The 12,460-nt window shown below is 45.4% G+C and overlaps 1 long non-coding RNA gene across 2 annotated transcripts in view; it reads right to left on the bottom strand.

Moving 5' to 3' along the window:
- Nucleotides 1-2,709: 2,709 nt before the first annotated feature.
- LOC139168550 (uncharacterized) overlaps nt 2,710-12,460 on the bottom strand; it is a 32,022-nt gene continuing 22,271 nt past the window's right edge. For both annotated transcript variants that reach the window (XR_011559312.1, XR_011559311.1), the window contains exon 3: nt 2,710-6,421. This is a non-coding gene — a long non-coding RNA (uncharacterized lncRNA). The remainder of the gene's footprint in view (nt 6,422-12,460) is intronic.

Genomic DNA, 12,460 nt, shown 5'->3' with positions numbered 1-12,460 from the left:
TGCGGAAGGCGAGGAGGATGGGGGTGGTACAGATCTATGGGGGGAGCTGATTCCAGAGGGCCGGGCCCCCACAGAGAAGGCTCTTCCCCTGGGCCCTGTCCAACAACATTGTCATTGACGGGACCTGGAGAAGTCCGACTCTGTGGGACCTAATCGGTCGCTGGGACTCATGTGGCAGAGGGTGGTCCCGTAAGTATTCTGACCCAATGCCATGTATGGTTATAGGTCATGACCAACAATTTGAATTGCATCCAGAAACCAACTGGCAGCCAACGCAGTCCGCGGAGTGCTGGAGAGATATGTGCATGTCTGGGCAAGGCCACGACTGCCCACGCGGCTGCTTTCTGCACAATTTGCAGTTTCCGAACGCTCTTTGAAGGTAGCTGGGATGAGTTAGCGGTACAAGGAAATCGGGCTTGGAAAGAACACAGTGGCTACATACCATCAACGCCGACGGCAGCCACCACATAGAAAAATTCAAAGAAGTACCGCAAGATTGGGAGATGTGGGCAGACCAGGCCCAGGGAATCACCAAGAGTCAGACATGACTGAATGGATAACATCAACATCCTATAAATCAAGGACCCTCATATACTGTTTCCCCAGTTTTTCATTTCTCTTCCCCCCCCCCCTTCCTTTTCCTCCAGGCATGTTTGTATATAATTTGTTTGTTTGACTGGGCTTGTAAGTTGGTTCAGTTGTATCTCTCAGCAGCCTGCATTCTCTATCTGTAAATCAGGTTGTAATGGGTCGTGCATGAACAACAACAGGATTATAGCATATTGCAACCAACCGAGATTTATGCTTAATCGTGCATTCAAAACGCATGTTTTTCTAAGCAGCTGCTCATCAGATACTTCCTATTCTCCCTCACTCCCCCTCCCACCAGTATTCCCCCTCTCCCACCTGCCTCCTCAGGCCACCACTCTCTCTCTCTCTCTCTCTCTCTCTCACACACACACACACACAGAGTATATATTGCCCTGAATCTTATTAATTTCCACAAATCTGGTCACATCACCAAACAGAATATATACTGTATTTTATCTATTCCCCTGAATCATTTTCAATATCTACACAATTCATCACTTCTTTCATCCACCCCTGATGGAAGGCTGAGTCCACCTTGAGCCGGTGGTGAGATTTGAACTGCTGAATTACAGCTGCCAGTTAGCTGAAGTAGCCTACAGTGCTGGACTCTAACAACTGCACCACCCCGGCTCTAGTAACTATCTATAAAGGTGGTAGAGAAGATGAGAAGGATAATGGTAATCTTAGATCTGTCTATCTTCAGATGGCTATCTCATGTCCTTTTTGTGGCCGTGCAAAGTGGAAAACCATCCACCGGGAATATGACATATGAGTTTGGTTTGGGCTGTCCTGTGAAATGCACTGTTGTGGTTAGCTCTGGCCCAGCTCCTGCCCCAAGGACTGTGGATGTGGGGGAGACATCCACCTGCTGCAGGCCGGTTTTGCTCCTGGTGGAATCTGCTGATGAATGCTCCTCTGACCAAGAAGACATGAGTGACAGGGAGGAGGAGAGTGTGGCAGACAGCTCAGAAGGAGATCAATTATCTAGCTCCTCCTTGGATTCAGAACAAGAGTTAATGATACAGCCACGCATGCGGAGAGCGATGCATAGGCAGCAACAACTGAGAGATTATTATCAAAGAAAATGAGGCCACCTGTGGTTGGGTGGGGCTGTGGTCATTAGTGAGGCTGCTATAAAGAGCAGCCTGTGGGTTTGGCCATTGTGGAGGATTATCTGATCGTTGTGTTTCGTGACTGCTTTACTGACTTTGACCTTTTGTGTGCTGATTTTTCCCCGCTTTGAAACTAAACCACAGCAAAGTGTGTTTCACTTTGTGAAAGAAGAAGGGCTGTGAATTGCCTCACAGCTGCAAGCTAAGTATCTCAGAACTGATAAGGGACTTGTACCAATTACCAGTTTGGTTGGAGACGAGTGCTCCTTGCTATACCAAAAGAGGGCTTGGTTTAAGTGAATTTTCATTATAAAGAACATTGTTTTGAATGTTCAAATGTGTGTGTGTCTGAAATTTGTACCTTTGAATTTTTGGGAGGAGTCTACCAGAGACCCCGCAGAACATGCACAGAATTGTTGGGGCACACCCCAAGAATTGTCTAAAAGTTTAATCAAAGTCAGAAAAAGTGCTACCTACCAGACTCCTGATTTTGGAGGGGATACAAATTCACGTCTACCTTTTACTCCAGCCATCCCACATTAATTTGCAATGGCAGCCAGAAAACTTCACCTTGAAGAAAGGTACAGGCAGGGCACAACATACGTTACTCCTGTTGGGGGAAGCTCTGCTTTAAACAATGTACGCCCAAAAATGAAGAGCTAACTAACAGTCTTATTAACAAGCTAGCCAGTGGTAAAGGCGCCGGGCTAGAAACTGGGACAGTGCGAGTTCTAGTCCCGCTTTAGAATAGAATAGAATAGAATTTTTATTGGCCAAGTGTGATTGGACACACAAGGAATTTGTCCTGGTGCATATGCTCTCAGCGTACATAAAATAAAATATACATTTCTCAAGAATCATGTGATACAGCACTTAATGATTGTCATAGGGGTCAAATAAGCAATGAAGAAGCAATATTAATAAAAATCTTAGGATATAAGCAACAAGTTACAGTCATACAGTCAACATGGGAGGAAATTGTTAAATCAGAGGCTGGAGGCCGATGAAGAGGATAACAGCTCTTTATTTAATAATCAGGAACATCTAAAGTGACCAGCTCGCAGGCAGGTAGCGACTTAAAAAACAAGCGGCCAAAACTGCACCTTATATACTTTGTTACTAGCGCTGGGATTGGTGACAATGTTTCAAGACTTTGCACCGGGGCTTCCTATTGGTTGCGCCCGGAGGCTCCTTATTGGTCGCGCCTCGGCTTCCCATTGATTGCGCTAGCGGGCTGCTTATTGGTCGCCCTACTCCAATCAGTGATCACCTTTATTCTAACAACTTGCAAACATAACAGAAATGGGTGATGTGGGGTAACCTTAAGCCTGTCTCTCAGCCCAACCCACCTCATAGGGTTATTGTGGAAAAAATAGGAAGGAATAGGTGTACGCCACCTTTTATTAAAAAAAAAAATGCAAGTAGGATTTTAAAATTCTAAAACGATAAAAGGGTGAATTATCTAACATCAGCTCTCAAAAAGAAAATCAGCCTTCATCCCCTCTTAAGAGATTACAAAGGATGCATTTGTTAACATCTTCTTGTTCAATCACAATTTTTAAACTCTTGAAAACTTAAAACATGTTCCTTCCAGTCTTACATTTTTTGTGAAATGAAAATTGCTGCAATGTTTACTCTGGGCTGAATTTTATTCCCAGGCTTCCAATGGTGATATAAAGATGATTTGAGAAGCTTCATATCAGGCAAATTTGTATCCCAGAGAACAGTTCCAGAAGCCCTTTAAATAAAGATGAACATGAGATAACTAAATCTCTATTTGTCTGGGGATAAATCCAGGAAATGGATTAACCAATTCAATTCAAATCTAGTTAAGTGTGACGTGAAAACCTAATTACCATAGAGGCAAATTTATCATTTTATATCTTTTCAGCCATTTTATCCATCCTTTTAGAAATTGGCCAGTATGTGCCTCCTTGAAAAGTAAATTTTTCTAAGCCCAACTGCATTGACAAATCATACCAAGTTCAGAATGAATGAGATGGAATGCTTCTTTTTAATAAAGTGTTTCAAAACAAATTGGGGAAATGGGGAATTTGAATCCTCAGGCACAGAAGCCAACGAGGGGACTTTGAGCCAGCCCTCCATCTCCACTCAATTCTCTTCACAGGGTTGTTATGGAGGAAAATTGAGGCGAGACCGTGATGTAGATCAGGGGATTCCAACCTTGGCAACTTTTAAGACTTAAGGACTTTAACTCCCTGGCTGGAATTCTGGAGTTTTAGTACAGAAGTCTTAAAGTTGCCATGCACGGAGACCACAATGTTACACAAAATAAAGGCAGAGTACGGAGGTGGATCTGGACTTTGAAGGTAAGCTGAACTTGAGACAGCTGTTGAAACATTTTACCTGGAGGGCTTTATTGGAAGCATCACATTGCAGAAAAAGAAATCATTCTTTCTCTCCACTCAGGGCGGGTGAGACTACAGAGGATATCCTGATTCCTGTGTACATTTATTAGCACGTTTCCAGAAGGATATTGACAAGTTACTATAGGTCCAGGGAAGGGTAAGAAAAATGATTAAGAGATTTGACGATATGCCCTTGTAAGCCAGCTAAAAAAATGGGGTGGGTGGTGGGTGGGAGGCAGTTCATATTTTTGACCATGACTGTGTTGGAAGAAATGTCCATGTAGGTTCCATTCCCAGTGGGCAGAAAGACACGGAGGCTGTTTGGAAAGATGGCTTCATGGTGGACAGGACCACATGGTTTTGGGCAATCAAGCACATGAGTAAGGCCCTGTCTCGGAGCTTCCTTTCCTGTGGAAGAGCAGGTATCCTGATTGGTTAGACTGCCATGGGGCCATGCAACTTTGTAGGTTGTCTTGAGCCTCAGGCTTGGTTGAATCTTGCTGAGTGATGAGGTAATGAAGCAAATCCTATTATGTCCTGAGGGTGAAAGTCTTAATCCCATCACCCTAGAGCTGAAGGAGGGGCAGAGGCAGGGAGCTGCTTTGTCTTTAAAAAAACATGTTTCTACTTATCTCATCCAGGGAAATATTATATTCTGCCTTTTTAATATTTCCTAGAACATTGATGGTGAACCTTTTTTCCCTCGGGTGCTGAAAAAGCGTGCGTGTATGCTATTGCACATGCGTGAATGCCCACACCCATTATTCAATACCTAGGGAGGATGAAAACAGCTTCCCCCGCCTCCCAGAGGCCCTCTGGGGGCTGGGAATGACCTGTTCCCCAACTTCTGGTGGGTCCAGTAGGCTCGTGTTTTGCCCTTTCCAGGCTCCAAAGGCTTCCCTGGAGCTGGGGGTGGGTAAAAATGCCCTCCCCCACCCCCTGGAGGCTCTCCGGAAGCCAAAAACGCCCTCCCAGAGCCTCAGTGTGAGCCAAAAGTCACCTGGCTGGCACACACATGCATATTAGAGTTGAGCGAGGGCAACAGCTTGCATGCCAGCAGATATGGCTCCGTGTGCCACCTGTGGCACCCATGCCACACGTTCGCCATCACTGTCCTAGAACATTTCTTTCTTTTAGGAGATGGGTGGGTGCTAACTTCCTTACAATTCCCCCCTTTTTGCCAGAATATGTGAGTAAAACATACCTTATTGGCAAAAGATTAAAAATTGATCGGATCAGGGAGACCTGATGGGTGCTTTTAATTTTTCTGATGCAGAGGGTAGGCATTGATAGAGGGAGCAGAAAAGGATTCCTTCGGGGTCTCCCAAAAGGAGAGCTTTCAACTATGAAGGCCTAGGAGCCAGGGGGAAAGTTCTGGAAAGAAATTTAGAGTATCCAATTTTCAGTGCCAATTATTTTCAGATGTTAGATGTCACTTTCTGTGAGCTTACAGTCAGGTTTCAAGCAAGCACAAGTCCCAAAATTCTTTACAGCCATGGTTTTGCTTTACATAACTACTGGCTGCCCATTTCAAGGATTATTTCTTGAACCTGTCCTAGCTCTTACTTTTGTGAGGCCAAATTGAAGTCCGGCTATTTAGGGTTTTTTTAAAATAAAAAATTACACATAATGACCCCTGGGACTCCTACTAATGAGACCACCAGTGCAACATATCCTGCTTTTACTGAGCAGCTGGGCAACATCATTTGTGAGTCACAATTAGGTCTTGGGGTTTGCAGATTTCTTTTGTGCTACTTCTTCAGCGAGGGAATTGCCTGAGGGGATGCCCCTCTCTCATGGAAGCAGGAAGATATGACTGCTTGGTCCTTAGTGCCACAGAGCAAAAAGGAGAAGCTTTTTGAGGATGTGGGTGAAGGGGATAGTTACTTCTGAGTAGATAGATACTTCTGGAATACAGGCAATACCAACTTGTTGGACAAATTTCCCTCCTACCAGACAGAAATCCAAGGTGTTCAGAACCTGCTGTGACAAATACTCCCAAATACCACCCCCCAGAATCTATTCAACTGAATGCAACATAAATGAGACAAGAAAGAAAACTTTACAATGAATTTCCACCCTCCCACTGTCTTCTGGGATTGAAAAGAGCCTTTTACTTGTCCGTCTTAAGAGTCCTTTCTTTCATGTCTGCTGGGTGGCATTAGGTTTGGTCTGGTGGTAAGGCTGGCCAGTCAGGCTTGCGATGGTTGATCCACTCTGGTTGCTGTGATGGCTTTCGACTGGACCCAAACCCAATCTCTGGCTCAAATGGATGGAAGGTCTCCTCTGGAGGCAGCATCTAGATCAGTGATCTGTTTCTACGGGTTGCAGAGTCATCTGTATACAGGGCTGAAAGACATGAGAAAAAGGCCCCTCCCCCTCAATGTGGGTAATCTTCAGTAAGGAAAGGCATTATAAGAGGATTAGAGATGGGAAGGGGTTGCAGTGGGGTTGGGTAAATAGCTTGCAGGCAGCATTTGAGGAAAACTCCAGTTGTTTCCAGTGGGACATTTCTGGCAAATAACAACACACTATGTGAATGCGGGAGATGGAGAGTCTGACCATTTGTTGGTCTGTTGATTACTACCAGTAGAATACACCTAAAGGTGATTGTTTCTGACGAACAATAAAAAGCCAAGAAGATGGCCTCATTTTGGCAGTTTAAAATTTGATCTGGACATGAAATAAAATAAAAACCCTGCCAGAATCTGGCACCATATTAATCTGAACAGGATCTCACCAACTCAGTCACGGTCTACTGTAGCTGGTCTTATTGCCTGCCTGTTTTTCAGCTACCCTGTAGGCCCTTCATCTTCAACTTTAGGCCAAAGAATTCAAGTTCATGTTATGCCCTAGTTCTGAACATATGTGGGCAGGCATCCCATATAATGGATAAATGCAATCCAGTTTAGGACCATCTCTTCAACTGAGATGTTTGGCATGTGAACACCATCCATAGGTTTGCGAAAGCTTACCCTCCTCCTGTGTGCATTATTTTTAGGGATGATATAGGACTGTTTTATTTTCTGCCACTAACAGCTGAATGAAAATGATTGGTGATACTCTGGCTCCCTCAAGTGGGACTATTCCAACAGTAGCTTGAAATATGGTTTCCCCAAGTTAATCCCCGCAGCAATTTCAGCTTTTCCAATCTTCAAGGGGCATTCACCAGAGGAAAAGAGGAATATTGAATTCAGTGAATTGTGTCTTCTAATCTGAGGGATCTTTAGATGAAAGGCAACGCTTGGGTAGTCAACTTTCAGAGCTTTACTGTATGTACCAAATGTAAACTAAATGAATTATTACAAACGGTCTAAAGCATGATGGTGAACCTGCGTCACACAGAGCCATATCTGAGGGCACGCTAAGCTTTGCCCTATGTCAGCTCCAGCACATATGTGCACACTGGCCAGCTGATGTTCGGCCTTCTGGAGGGTGGGGGGAAGGTCGTTTTGGCCTTCCCCAGGCTTCAGCAAAGCCTCTGGAGCATGTGGATGGCGAAAAATGGTCCAACGCACTTATGGGAAGTCTGGAGGCTTCAGTTAGACTTGCGAACATGCATGGGGGGGGGGAGCAGCACAGGGGTGCTGGTAGTTGTGCACACATGCATGGGGGGAGGGCATTGCATGATGGGTGTCAGCAGGCGCACACCCTTTTTGCATTCAATCAAAAAATGGTTCACCATCACTGGTCTAGAGGAAACTCTAGACACTGGAACGGATGTTGTATATGCTGACAGCAACACGAATAACAAGGATTCTGAGAAATTATTCTCCAAAGGATTATCATAACCATTTTTCTTTTCCCTTCTGGGAAAAAGGAACTTACTACTCTGACTGAAAGATCTGCATGTAGAGCCTTGTTTCCTCACAGGCAGGAAATGGGCATCACTTTAAGTGGCTTCAGAGCAAAATGCGATGCTTCTTTCAAAGAGGAGACAAATACAGGTGAGCCATTTCATTGACAGCACAGCAAAACAAGAGGTAGGAAACTAATAGTTTCAACTTGCAGTAGAAAATATTTATTGAGGGATCAAATAGCATGCTTGAGTGTAAACATCTTAATTGAAATAATGTTCAGCCAAGCTTTATGTACTGCATCAAACTCAGAGGCTGCCGCTACCTTCAATCGAGGAAGCACAATTATCAGCACCAAATCCATTATATTTAACAATTTGTTTGTAATTGTGGAGACAAATACATCGGCAGAACTGATGGGTGCCTGGCTTTCAGAATGAAGGAGCACTTTCCAAAATTGGTTGAGACAGTAGTGAGCAATCCAACAGCAAATCATAGCCACAAAATGCCTTCTTCCGCCATCATGAAACATATTTACTAGCTATGGGTCATCAAGTCAATTCAAACACTGCATTCAAAGTTTTGCTGTGCCACCGGAACTGTTTTCTGTGTTTCGATGAAGTGTTTACCATTAATCGATTGAAGCCTCCTTTGTGTGTGCAAAAACAATTGTATGTCAATCGAGGCCTTCTGTTGGTGGAAAGTTTGCCACGGGCTAGTTTCTGCATATGTCATATGTTTAAATAACACTCTCGCTAGACTCTATGTTCTATGTCTCTTTTAACTGTATTATTGTAAGTTTGATACGACGAGTCAATGCAAACTACTTGCATCTACCGCTGTTCATTTTTTAACTGCATTATTTAAATTATTAAAGGGGATTGCTTCAAAAATACAGAGGAGTTTAGATGTATAATTCAAATTTGCAATGCTGAGAAAACCAGGATCCCATATTTCAAGGTTCACCAATCATGTCCTCAAATGATGTGGAGTAATCTATGGACATTTCCAATTTGTATAAACTGATTGTGTTTGGATGCAGCCACCTCCCAGCTTTGCTACATGCTTTCAAGTTGGATGGCTGACTAACTACCTGAGGATGATTTGGAACAAAGAAATGGCATAAAGGGAAAAAGTTAAATAGCCTTGCAGTCAGTTTTCCTTGATTTCTTTCATGTGTTTTTTACAATGTTCACCCTGACAAATGATTTGCACAAATTGTTGGAGTTGCTGTTTGGATGTTGCCTTAATTGTCCTTTGCTGCAATATTTCTCAAACTTGGCAACTTTAAGATGCGAGAGTCAATTGCCAGAATTCTTTAACCAAAAGAACGGCTGGGGAATTTTAACAGTTAGTCCAAACATGCTGGCAGAGTAATTCTGTAAAGCAGTTTATACCCATTAATTGTTTATATTTAAAAAAAAATAACTGGCCACTAGATGTCAGCAGCTGCATTGCAATTCAAAAGAACTCCCTTTACTTTTAAACAGTGATTCCAATTATCTTCACATAGATTGCAGAAATTCACAAGGAAGAAAACTGCTCATTCTCCAATCGGGCTTTTCCAATCTAGCACCCTCTAGAGCAGTGTTTTTCAACCTTTTTTGAGCCACGGCACATTTTTTACATTTACAAAATCCTGGGGCACACCACTAACCAAAATGACACCCTAAGACACTCTCCTCTCTTTTTCCATCCCTGTCTCCTCCCCACCCTTGTGTGTGTGTGTGTGTGTGTGTATACACACTCTTGAACCATTTCCAAAAACAGATGATGGATGGATTTTTCTCTCTCTTATTCTTTGGGTGCTTTTTATCATATGCTTTAAATCAAGAGTCACTTCTCTCTCTCTTTTGTTTCTCTTTCTTTCCTCTCATTCTCTGTCTCAATCATTTTCTCATTTCTATTTTTTCCTCCCCTTTTTGCTCATTTCTCTCTCTCCCTTCCTCTCCTTTTCTCTCTCTCTTGCTTTCGTTCTCTCTCTCTCCTCTTGCCTTCTTTCTCTCACACTCTTGCTTTCTCTCTCTTTCTCTCTTTTCTTTCTCTCTTGCTTTCTCTCTCTCTCTCACTCTTTCTCTCTCTCTTTCTCACTCTCACTCTCTCAGCAAAAAGTTGCAAGACCAGAACCTGAGCTTCCTTCTTCGCGGCACACCTGACCATGTCTCGCGGCACACTAGTGTGCCACGGCACACTGGTTGAAAAACACTGCTCTAGAGGGGCTGGGACCAGAAGGGTCAATTGCTTGCATGATTGTGCCCTACAACAGGAGTTTTTAAATTGTGTTTGATGAGAACTTGATGGATTCCACAAGGAAACTAAGAGAAAAACCCCTTAAGCTCACTCAAGCACAGCCAATTTTCTAGCATTTGAGGTCTACCTCTAATTCAGGCTTCTAAGAATGTTTTTAACATTTCTGCAGCCTGAAAAAGTCTGAAAACACCTGCTCTAGAATTCCTAAGAGGAACTCATAACAACAAAACAACACAAAAACAACAACAGAATCTGAGCAGACCTTGGAGGTCTTCTAGTCCAACCCCCTGCTTAGGCAGGAAACACTACACCACTTCAGACAAATGGTTATCCAACATCTTAAAAACTTCCAGTGTTGGAGCATTCACAACTTCTGGAGGTGAGCTGTTCCACTATCATTGTTCTAACTGTCAGGAAATTCCTCCTTAGTTCTAAGTTACTTCTCTCCTTGTTTAGTTTCCACCCATTGTTTCTTGTCCTACCCTCAGATGCTTTGGAGAATAGATTGACTCCCTCTTCTTTGGGGCAACCCCTGAGATATTGGAAGACTGCTATCATGTCTCCCCTAGCCCTTATTTTCATTAAACTAGACATACCCAGTTCCTGCAACTGTTCTTCAGGTTTTAGCCTCCAGTCCTCTAATCAAGATTCTTCTCTCAGTTACTACTGTTGAGTAATACAGTGATCCCCCGTTTATTGCGTCCCCAACCATTGCGAACAGGGTACTTCGCTATTTTTCAACCCGGAAGTCAAAATACCATCTACGCATGCGTGCCCGTGGGCACGCATGCGTAGATGGCAACCGGGAGATCAGCTGCTGGGCGGCTTCCCTGAGTCTTCCCCCTCTTGCTGGCGTCAGCGAGGAGTTTCCCCACCGCCCACGCAAACTCCTCGCTGCCGCCCGCCCTTCGCCCGCCCACGCCGTTCATTCTCGGCGCTTTCGAGCTGAGTCCGGGAGCGAGTTCGCTCCCGGATTCAGCTCGAAAGCGGCGAGAATGAACGGCGTGGAAAAGCCGTTCCACGCCTTTCGTTCTCGGCGCTTTCGAGCTGAGTCCGGGAGCGAGTTCGCTCCCGGATTCAGCTCGAAAGCGGCGAGAATGAACGGCGTGGAAAAGCCGTTCCACGCCTTTCGTTCTCGGCGCTTTCCAGCTGAGTCCGGGAGCGAGTTCGCTCCCGGATTCAGCTCGAAAGCGGCGAGAATGAACGGCGTGGAAAAGCCGTTCCACGCCTTTCGTTCTCGGCGCTTTCCAGCTGAGTCCGGGAGCGAGTTCGCTCCCGGATTCAGCTCGAAAGCGGCAAGAATGAACGGCGTGGAAAAGCCGTTCCACGCCTTTCGTTCTCGGGGCTTTCCAGCTGAGTCCGGGAGCGAGTTCGCTCCCGGATTCAGCTCGAAAGCGGCGAGAATGAACGGCGTGGAAAAGCCGTTCCACGCCTTTCGTTCTCGGCGCTTTCCAGCTGAGTCCGGGAGCGAGTTCGCTCCCGGATTCAGCTCGAAAGCGGCGAGAATGAACGGCGTGGAAAAGCCGTTCCACGCCTTTCGTTCTCGGCGCTTTCCAGCTGAGTCCGGGAGCGAGTTCGCTCCCGGATTCAGCTCGAAAGCGGCGAGAATGAACGGCGTGGAAAAGCCGTTCCACGCCTTTCGTTCTCGGCGCTTTCCAGCTGAGTCCGGGAGCGAGTTCGCTCCCGGATTCAGCTCGAAAGCGGCGAGAATGAACGGCGTGGAAAAGCCGTTCCACGCCTTTCGTTCTCGGCGCTTTCCAGCTGAGTCCGGGAGCGAGTTCGCTCCCGGATTCAGCTCGAAAGCGGCGAGAATGAACGGCGTGGAAAAGCCGTTCCACGCCGTTCGTTCTCGGCGCTTTCAAGCTGAGTCCGGGAGCGAATTTGCTCCCGGATTCAGCTCGAAAGCGGCGAGAGCCAGCGCCCCCCGGACCCCCAACCCGGGTTTGGGGGGCTGCTAGGAAGCCCTCCATGCCGGCGGCAAACAGCCGCGCCCCCCCCAATCTTCGGCTCCTCGCTAGCGCTGTGGGAGTAAAAACACCGTCTGCACATGCGCAGATGGTGTTTTTACTTCCGCAGCGCTACTTCGCGAAAACCCGCTCGTTGCGGGGGGTCCTGGAACGGAACCCTCGCAACGAGCGGGGGATCACTGTATACCACATGCAGTATACTGTACCTATGCATTTTGTTTTTCTTGCCTAAATGTAGAACCTTATTTTTTTCATCATTGAGTTTCATTTTGTTACATAGCGCCCATTGTTCAAATTTGTCAAGATCCTTCTGTATCTTGAGCCTATCTTCTGAAGTGTTGGTTATCCCTGCCAGTTTGGTGTCATCTGCAAAT

Source organism: Erythrolamprus reginae, chromosome 5 (genome assembly GCF_031021105.1).
Source record: "Erythrolamprus reginae isolate rEryReg1 chromosome 5, rEryReg1.hap1, whole genome shotgun sequence".
In the NCBI taxonomy this organism is placed as follows: Eukaryota; Metazoa; Chordata; class Lepidosauria; order Squamata; family Dipsadidae; genus Erythrolamprus; species Erythrolamprus reginae.
Note: the sequence above shows the minus strand (reverse complement) of the source record. Positions and strands in the feature narration are given on the sequence as shown.